The sequence below is a fragment of the Sprattus sprattus genome, assembly GCF_963457725.1.
Source record: "Sprattus sprattus genome assembly, chromosome: 17".
Lineage (NCBI taxonomy): Eukaryota > Metazoa > Chordata > Actinopteri > Clupeiformes > Clupeidae > Sprattus > Sprattus sprattus.
Genome location: NC_137915.1, coordinates 18,318,204 through 18,328,171, shown reverse-complemented (window position 1 = coordinate 18,328,171; position 9,968 = coordinate 18,318,204).

The window sequence follows — 9,968 nt, the reverse complement described above, 5'->3', positions numbered from 1 at the left end:
GCAAAGGTCAAGCTTTGTGTGTCTATCAGCCAGGGTTGGCTAGGTTAGGATGAGATTACACTGACCACTTCATGCGGTCACTGCCTTTGTGCTCCCCGGGTCTCCCCTGGACTCACAGGATGGGAATGACCCCATGTGATGCCGACTACTTCATGTGAATCTCGACTCTATTTTCAGAGCTGCCACAACATGTCAAGCCCACATGAGGGGAACTTTCCTCCCCCTTTCAGAGCACCATGATGCGTTTTGGACATGAAACAGGAACAAGAAAGTTCATCAAAAAATAAACGTTTGCTTGAATTCCACCTTTACCTACATAGCTTAACAGCCTTATGCCCATGCATATGATGCAGTCTCACTGCCCCAGATGTTCTCCATCAAATTATAACATTTGCCTGCAGATATCCCTGGATTAAACGAGAGCTAAACCGTCTCCTGTGCATCTTGACCTAGATAGATCTCTTTTCAGGATGGCGGCACCCTTGGGGACGATGGGAAATTCACAAGGGTGCTGAGATTCACTTCTGAAGAAATTACCGCTTGGCCTTTCTCACCTCAGGTAGTGCTTCTTCCCTATCATCCAACTTTCAACTTTCCCATTCTCTCTCGCTCTCTCTCTCTCTCTGCCTGTACCTGACGTCTAACACAGCTCAAAATATTAGTTTCCTCTTTAAACATGAATTTTTATTTTACATTTTTCTAGCCTTTTACTGACAGGACAGGGAACATTCTCGTGAGCCTGTGCATGGTACTGCCACTGCAATACAATTCTTCCAAAATAGAAATAGAAATACGTCGTTTTATTCCTATTTATTAATTCAATGTCTTTGTCAATCTGAACAACAAACTTCTTCTGAGTTTTAGCTGACTTTGCCGGTAGACAATAATGAATTTCTTGTATTTCAAAACATCAATACACACATCCTGTGAAAATGTTGTAATTCTTCGGCAGTGCCTCCTTACAAAATATCAATGCAAACCTTTGCTCATCTGCTCCAAATGATCAAGAATGTCAATAGATAGTCATATCAGATCGCAGTCTTGGCTGCTAAAGAGCTGGATGGTAGCCTAGCTGATGTAACTGGAAAATAAAAGGACAGTTTGTTTTGTTCTTTAATGTGAGAAAAGAAAAACGAGAAAGACATATTTCCTGAGATATTGTTCCAAATTTCCTTTTGGGGCACAAGGGTCCTTGGAATTAAAGGTTGTCTTTCGTCTCATGGCAGTTGAGAGGATTAGTCTTTCATCAGGTTAAAGTATCTGCGCTTTCATGGCGAAAAGAGACCCGCCTTTATATATAATGCACTTATCATGTTCCCATGGGTTGACAGCAAGGCTAGGGCTGGAGAGTATTGAAAGCTATACTGCATGCACCACAAAAAAAGATTTTCATAGTGGGAGATAACATCTCCCTCCTTCAGGTAACTCAACCTGTGAGAAGTTCAGGTTTGTGCTCCTTGTCTGTTCTGCAGTAATAGTTAAAACCCTTTTCTTCCAAGGCCAAGGCAAAACCACAATGAACCGTGAACTTGGAAAAGACTATAATTTATATGTGATGCTGGAAAGTTGTACATTGCAACAAGTATCTTGGTTACCGCCATCTTGAATTTAAATATATGTGTATGTGTCTGATATATGTGTACGTGTGTATGAATCTCTGTCTGCCTTCCCTAAAGTGTATTTTTGTACTTTTTAATAGGTAGGTTATATGTGTATGGGTGTGTAAATACACTTGTGTTTGCATGCTTGTGTACAGATGTGTATGGGTGTGTAAATACACTTGTGTTTGCATGCTTGTGTACAGATGTGTATGGGTGTGTAAATACACTTGTGTTTGCATGCTTGTGTACAGATGTGTATGGGTGTGTAAATACACTTGTGTTTGCATGCTTGTGTACAGATGTGTATGGGTGTGTAAATACACTTGTGTTTGCATGCTTGTGTACAGATGTGTATGGGTGTGTAAATACACTTGTGTTTGCATGCTTGTGTACAGATGTGTATGGGTGTGTAAATACACTTGTGTTTGCATGCTTGTGTACAGCATGCATGTGTGTGAGCGCCTTTGTGTGTACCCAGGTGTTTGTGTGTGTGTGTGTGTGTGTGTGTGTGTGTGTGTGTGATGGCAGGCAGTGGCATCGCGGACAGCTGGGTGAGAATAAGCAGCCGTCTATGCCCCAGTGCTACAGTGTGTCAGGGTGTCTGAAAACAGTCACGCAGCGAAGCCTCTCGTCTCTTTTCCCCTCCACAGCGGACCTTTGTCTCTCCTCCACAACCACCCCTTCAGCCCGCTGAAATGGCCCCTGTGTAACATCAGCGGCCACTAAAAGAGAAGCCAGGGACGGACATCGCTTTATCGAAACACAAATAAGCTTCAGACAAGATAAACTGTTGAACCCGTAGGCCCTTGTCATGAGGAGGCAAGCCAAGAGAGACAAAAAGATATTGCTAATGCAAAGCCCTCCCGTTTAGCTAGTTTATTCTAGTTTAGATCAGGGCCCGCTGTTAGCAACAAAACTAAACTATCCTATAGAGCAGCTTACAGAGGTCAAACTAATATTTTCACCTTGATGACCATCTATGGAAAGTATTGACATGTATGTTTGATCCTTATACTCTGATTATGTACACATGGGTCAGCGTACCGGTTGGTGCATCTTGGTGTGAGAGTCAAAGGTGTGTACACAGACAGGGACAATATTATCTCTCATTCTGGCTCCCAATCTCAAGACCTCTTATGCAATACTGCCATGTTGAACCTGATGGTTCATGACCTCGTGATGTCCAATAAAGTCATGTCTTTCTGTTATACATTTCCCTACGAATACACTTTATTATAAAGTTTTGTTGTCTATCAAATCTCTCACAATATCTGTACATACAGTATTATTGGTGCATTGCATTGATGATGGCCTAAATCAGAAACACCATAAACATATGGCATGTCTTATGCGGTAAGGAGACCTCCACTGTGAACCGGCAGCCCTAATGTATAATTCATAATGGATTGACTTCAATCAAACCACTGCCATCCCAATAACCATCTGATTCATTGGGTGCTTGAGTATGCATTCAAGAGTTGGTGTCTATCCCCTTCCAAATTGTTTACCGGTATACTGTATATATATTATATATAATGTCCCAAAGCTATCAAGGGGGTGTCTTGTTTCTTAAGACCATTTGGTCACTGGTCACACACAGATACACAAATAAATGACACATACACAACCATTCTCTGACTCTTCAAATGGTGACAGTATTTTCCTTACTGTGACCAGCTTTGTAGACATCAGTCACTTGTTTTTTTGCAGTGTGTTTTATATACAAGTAATTTGTTGAGGAGGACATTTCAAACATCACCACCTATCACTGGGGAAGAGTGCAGAGCAAATGGTGGAAGACAAATACTGTTAACTAACATAACACACACACAAACACACCATATAACATCAGAGAGAACCTGGGCCTTTTACTATAGTTCAAAATCGTTTCCAGGCCCTGTAAACAAACCCCCTGAGCTAGAAGCCAGCACTACCGGCTCGTCTGATGGCAACACGCAGCGGAGAGATAGAGATAACACAGCCGTGGTGGCGTCGCCACTGGAAACAACGCTGGGTGGGGTGGAGGGGGTGGTGAGGGGCGAGCACCCGAGCTGGATGTGGGAAACATGAACCGTCCGTGCAGCGATGCAGCCCGGAGGGATATCGCCTGGCAGGGCCGCCTGAACAGGCCAGCTTCTCCCACTGACAACCACAGGGTGACCCACAACAGCCTGCTTCCTTTGTAGGTCAAGCACGCGAACCTTCCCTTTCCTCTGCGAGCGACCTCTGCAAGGGAAAATGAAAAAAAAACTGTCGCCAAGTGAGGGCTACGTAAACATGGAACAACTCTGAGTAAACCCTAACAAACACACACTTAGCGTAAAAAAGGGCGATAAGGTTCCTTGGCAAGGCCTTATAGAACTCCACAAATGTTCTTATAACTAAACATAGAAGTTTACATAGAACCTTAAAGATGCTATGTAGCATCTCAAGGACTGAACATAAGGCACATAACAACAAACTGAAGAACCATTAAAGATTCCAGGAAGCTTATCTATTTTCCTTCAATACAATTCATTCAAGTAGTGAAAAAATAAACATTGCAAGATGCATGGTATAACTTCATTTCAAAGCAACACACTTGTCAGACATTTGTGGCCTGGAGCTGTTTCCTTGTGGACACAGGGACACGGTTTCACGCTTGTCATTAAAGAAATAAATACCCCCGGTGGCTAAAAGGGAAAGAGGCCATTAGACGCTGGTCACGTTTGCAAAATTAATGAGTGGAGGGACTGGACTGGAGTCCCTGCTGGCTGTCAGATGAGACAGTGACAGTTTAGGAAGCACAGGGGCAGCTGTTGAATTGTGGGGGTAGGAGGGAAGATGTGTGTGTGTGTGTGTGTGTGTGTGTGTGTGTGTGTGTGTTGGGGTGAGGGGGGGGGCTTTGCAGGAAAGTGAGATGTTATCGGGGAAAAAGTGGAGAGGGATTGCTGGTTGTTCAACATGTTTTAATCTCAGCGAAATACTGTACGTTAAAACAGCTCAAAGCCATTTGGACAGACGTGTTTGCATATCAATCTGTGTGTACATATGTGTTTCTGTGTGTGGACAGGGGGCAGAGATGAGAGGGCGAGGCCCTGGCGGCCAGGATTGGACACTGTCGGGTAAATGGAACAGGAACGGCCTTTTGTCTTCTCTCTGGAATGTTCTGAGCATTCTGGTCAGTGACCCCTTCATTCCTGGCAGCAGCATGTAGATAAGAACTTATCCTGCAGCTCAGCAACTCAGGACACCCACAGATTGATCATTTGGCAACTTTATCAATTAATCAATCTTTTACATTCCAGTGATAAACATGACAAATAGGTACACTGTGGTTACATCAATTGTGAAATAACCAAGAAAAAATACTTCAGGATAACTTGATCTAGCTTGTATGTCTTCATTCTTCATCTGTGTTGCTCGTGGATAGTTCTGACAACAAAAAAAACACCAAAAATAACTCTTTCATTCACATACCATCTGAACATCGTGTTTTTTTCCACTTGACTTGTTTTGTGGTACAAACATGTCCTGCGAAAGAGTTTCCTTTTTGTTCCATCAGTCATCGCAGACAGTCAGAAGTGCATGTCTGCGTTTGATCTCCCCTGGCCGAGCCACTGTCCTGATGGTCTTCCCCTTGTGAAATCCCCCCTTGATATCCATTTCAAAGAGAACCAGTGCAGCCCGGCAGTCTCTCACCAGCACCATATCCTGTGATACACCTGTTGTGTCAAATCACTAAACCAGAACCACCCCCCCCTCACAATGTCATCTGTGTCCCTCAGTGACCTTAACATCAAGCATCATTTCAAAGGACTACAGAAACAAAAGTGGCCAAAATGGATGGCACAGTTGTTTTTTAAAATTAACCACACAAAAACAAGCCGGGGCTGCATCTAACAGCTACAACAGGAAGGTTTGTAACAGGAATGTTAGTGTACCAGAGTTTTACTATGGCCTCTGTGCAAATCCTGTCTAGTGGAACAAGCTAGTCCAGTAGTACAATCATCCATCAGTAGTTACCTCTCTAGTGTACTGTTTCTTTATTGTGTGCCAATTCAATTATGCCTGTTGACAGTGAAGCAATCGATATCATACTGCTCTGTCACAGAGACTGATTGCTGCTTTCAGAGATGCCGTGTGAACGTGCGGTTTATAGCACACATCTCAAGCATGCCGCTAATGGATGGCTAGGCCAGATGGGGTGTTCATGTGACATTAATCAAACACAGCTTTTAAAAACCACAAATGAAGTAATGGTCTCTCATCTCACCTTTGCTGTCTGTGTGGTCTGCCAATGGTACGGTAGTGTCATTTGGTCATGCTTCTCCTAGGCCAGTACAGTAGTGAAGATATCATGGGTGACTTAGGATGGTGGTATTCTGAAGTCATTGGTGACTATAAGTACAGAAAGATATACATCGGTATATAGGTATTTTTATATAATATATATATATACTGTACATATATATTCACTACATTTCCATATCTGATGACTGGATGGCACATTGTCACTGAAAGTGGGTTCAATGTAAATATCTGAAAGTATGTGTATTTAGTAACCATAGATAGTGCAAATAATATATCCCCCGTGTTGGTCTTATTATTTTGTTATTTTACTGGCTTAAAGGTGGAAAGAAGCCAAGTCTAAGGTAGTACTGCAGTTATGTCAGGCTAGCTGAGCCTTCCATGCAGCTGTGACTGAGTGACAAGTGTGGTTACAGTGTGTCAACAACCCTCATGCACAATCTTTTGTTCAATTTAAAACGACTCTTTTCTGCTGCAGACCGGGGAAAGGAAATGCATCTGGACCAGTCACTGCCTCACATGTAAATCTACCAGATCAATTTCCTGCTCACTTTCAACAAATACTTACCCTAAACAAACATTTCAGACATTTGAGAGCACCACATACCCGACTTCAATCTTCAAAATCCTCTGTTTCAAGCCAAAACTCACAAAGATGCCACCATGTCCCCATTTGCACGCATGACTCATTCAAATTAAATGTGTTGACTCAGTTAAACAAACACTGGGATGAATCCATCTAAACTATGATAAGGCAGCACGCTTCTTTTGGGAGATCTTCTCATACATATGTGTATGCAAGCTATTTCTGTGCAAAGACTTTCAGTGATAAAATGGCGTAATGTAACAATCACAACCCAAGGACAAAGAGCCATGTCTATGAGAATGTGCAGACCAATGATTCAATCTTACAACCAAACGACATAGGGTCATGCTGTTATATTTCATGTGATAATGTGCAGAACAATTATCCAAATATATCAGGAGAATTTTATTATAATTCTTTTTTACTTCAATTTTTTTTACTTTTTCTGTCTGTGATGGTGATATGGAAAACTGTGTGTTTTACAATGGCTGATATCCATTGTTAGTGCAAGTAGATACGCTGGGAATGGCTTATTAAGGGGTTCAGATAAGGGGACATTTCCACTGTATAGTGCTACGACTTTTCCAATTTAAGTGCCAACATCTGCTGAACACACCCCAATACCAGGGCAGACAGCATCTCAGACATACACTGGATGGAAAAAAAATAACAAGAGTCTTCTGCTCTCTTACAAGTTATGGTGCCCATATTCATTTATTAAAGTACCTAATACAGTTGAGTCTCACAGAAATTTAAACAAAAATCATCCAGAGTATTCAGTGTTAAACCATTTGACCAAGGCAACATCATGATATCCACACCTCCCCACATTCTTCTGCACATACACACACACACACACACACACACACACACACACACACACACACACACACACACACACACACACACACACACACACACACACACACACACACACACACACACACACACAAACAATCACACACACACATACACACACACAGACACACACACACACAAACACACACATACACACACACACACACACACACACACACACACACACATGCGCACACACACACACACACACACACACACACACATACACACACACACACACACACACACACACATATACACACACACACACACACACACTCACACAAAGCATTCTGATGAGAACACCTCAGATCACAGCAGTTGTTTTTGGCACAGCAGCCATGTTATAACATATCCTCTTTTAAGAGAAAAGGTTGTATTTTACCCAGAATCCTACACCCTGTTCCACACATGAATCATCACTGAGTTTTCTTGGGAATGTTTTTTCTTTATTTCTCGGGCACTAACAGTGAACTAAAGCAAGTAGGCTTATTAAACCTCATATCAGATAAAGTACAACGAACATTCAGTTCACTATTCAACCTCGGTCGACATCTCAACAAAGATGAGACACAAACAAGGGGGTCAGTGACCTCAAATGTATTGTCGCACTTCACTTAACTCTTAAAAGGGGAGGACATAAATTCAGGTTTTTATCTAAGTGTCAGCTGCAACGATGCTTCACTCTGATAACAGGGGTCCTAAATGTTAGTGGATTCCTTATGGCTGGACTTGTGTTGCCTCTTGCTGCTGCTTCAGGGCGTATGGAAAAAGAGGCATTAAAGATTTATATGTTTACTGAGGATAACTAGTGCAACAAAGGGCACTAAGTCTCCTACATAAGTATCTACATAAGTATTTATTTTACTCTACGCTCTCCTCTCAAAAAGCTCTTGATTACAGTCTGTCCCCCGTTGTAAAAGTAAAGTTGTAAAGTAGTATCAGTTCATCCACAGAAATGGAAAGTAATCCATTTGAGGTGAGCGACAGTTGATTCAAATTCATATCTAACTACTGCCCTCTACAGGTTTACAGGTGTACTCATACTGTATGACAGATACAGTCAAATGGTTGAAACTTTGCAATTAAATACTCATTTTTATCATTTAATTTCTGTTTATGACTTTTGAGGGATGACATACGATTCTATCTGATAGCATATTTTTTCGGAAATGTTGTATTATTAATAATACAACAGTTCTGTGCCCGAAGACGAATGTTGCATGATTCATAGCAGCAGATTAGATTTAAATAAATAATTGAGTCCTACCATTATTTTCTCCTTTAATTAAAGAGAACAAATTGGGTTAATTTGTCGCAAAATAGTAAAGTAGTAAAATATTTGGCTGTATCGTCTTCGGCACAGTGACAACATCCTGACTGATTGTCACCGCATGTGATCGCTGACAGAGAGGTTAATTGAGTAGATATCATTCCAGTGGCGTTGCAGCGCCTCCTGGTGACGAGCAATGCCCATGTGTTCCTGCATGTCACCCAGCCATGAAGTTATTTGATCCTGACACAGATCGACACAGAAGACAACGCACAAAAAAATCTCAATATGATATGGATATTGTGGTTGGAACTAAGGTCAGGATGAAAGGTGTTAGTGCAAAGATTTTTGACAATCAAGACTGGTTTTGATTAAATATATTAAATGGGCTTACAAATCAATATACTGGATAACCCTAGTGAAACATCTTGATCTCAATCTTGAAAACAAGTACGAAAATATGTTTTATTATTTCAGATGAAACACTGATGCCTGATGAGATATTACTTTCATTGCCTGCCAACTTGAGGTCTTTGGTTTCAGAATGAGAGCCAATTATCAGTCTGCCAACTATTGCTTGAAGCAAGCTTGTGTTATAGTGAAGTGGTGTTGCTTTGGAACTTCTTTGAAAAAGACCATTTAAAATGCTCTTAGACCCATCTGCCTGCGTTTTCCAACACACAGTCATGTTGTGTCAAACTCATCTTCCCTCTTTTTCTCTCTTTCCTCCCTTCCTCTCTCCACCAGGATGTAGCCAAGGAGTCTGTGTGTGTGTGTGTGTGTGTGTGTGTGTGTGTGTGTGTGTGTGTGTGTGTGTGTGTGTATGTGTGTGTGTGTGTGAGTGTGTGTGTGTGTGTTGGGGGAAATTAAAGAAAAGATTTGAGAAGGTGCACGTGTCTCCAGTCTGATGACACAGCTTCAAAAGTTTAACATTTTCCAGCAGAAACACCCTCTCTCAAAAACAGAGCACGACCATATATTTACCTTTGTCTTCTCCTCTTCAACCCACCTGTCTTCACATTTCTTTTTCCTCAACATATGGTTAAAAAAAACATTTACAAATACATAATAATGCCTCTTTCTCCCCACTTGTGTTTTTCCCTGTCTTTTTCAACTAGTGTATCGAACAGATACATATCTCACTTGAAACACCAAAGGGCATGAAGAAAATAACATTCCAGTGCGAGGAGAACTGTGTGAAACTGACAGAGAACTCATCCATCAGTCCTCTTTAGCAGGGACGTGCACAGGAATTTTGAAGGGCAGTTGCTCTGCCCTGGGAAAAAGGGGCAACACATTATTTTTGTCACCGCCGCTGCCATGCCCCCGTCCCCTGATCGCAAATTTTGCCAAAATAATT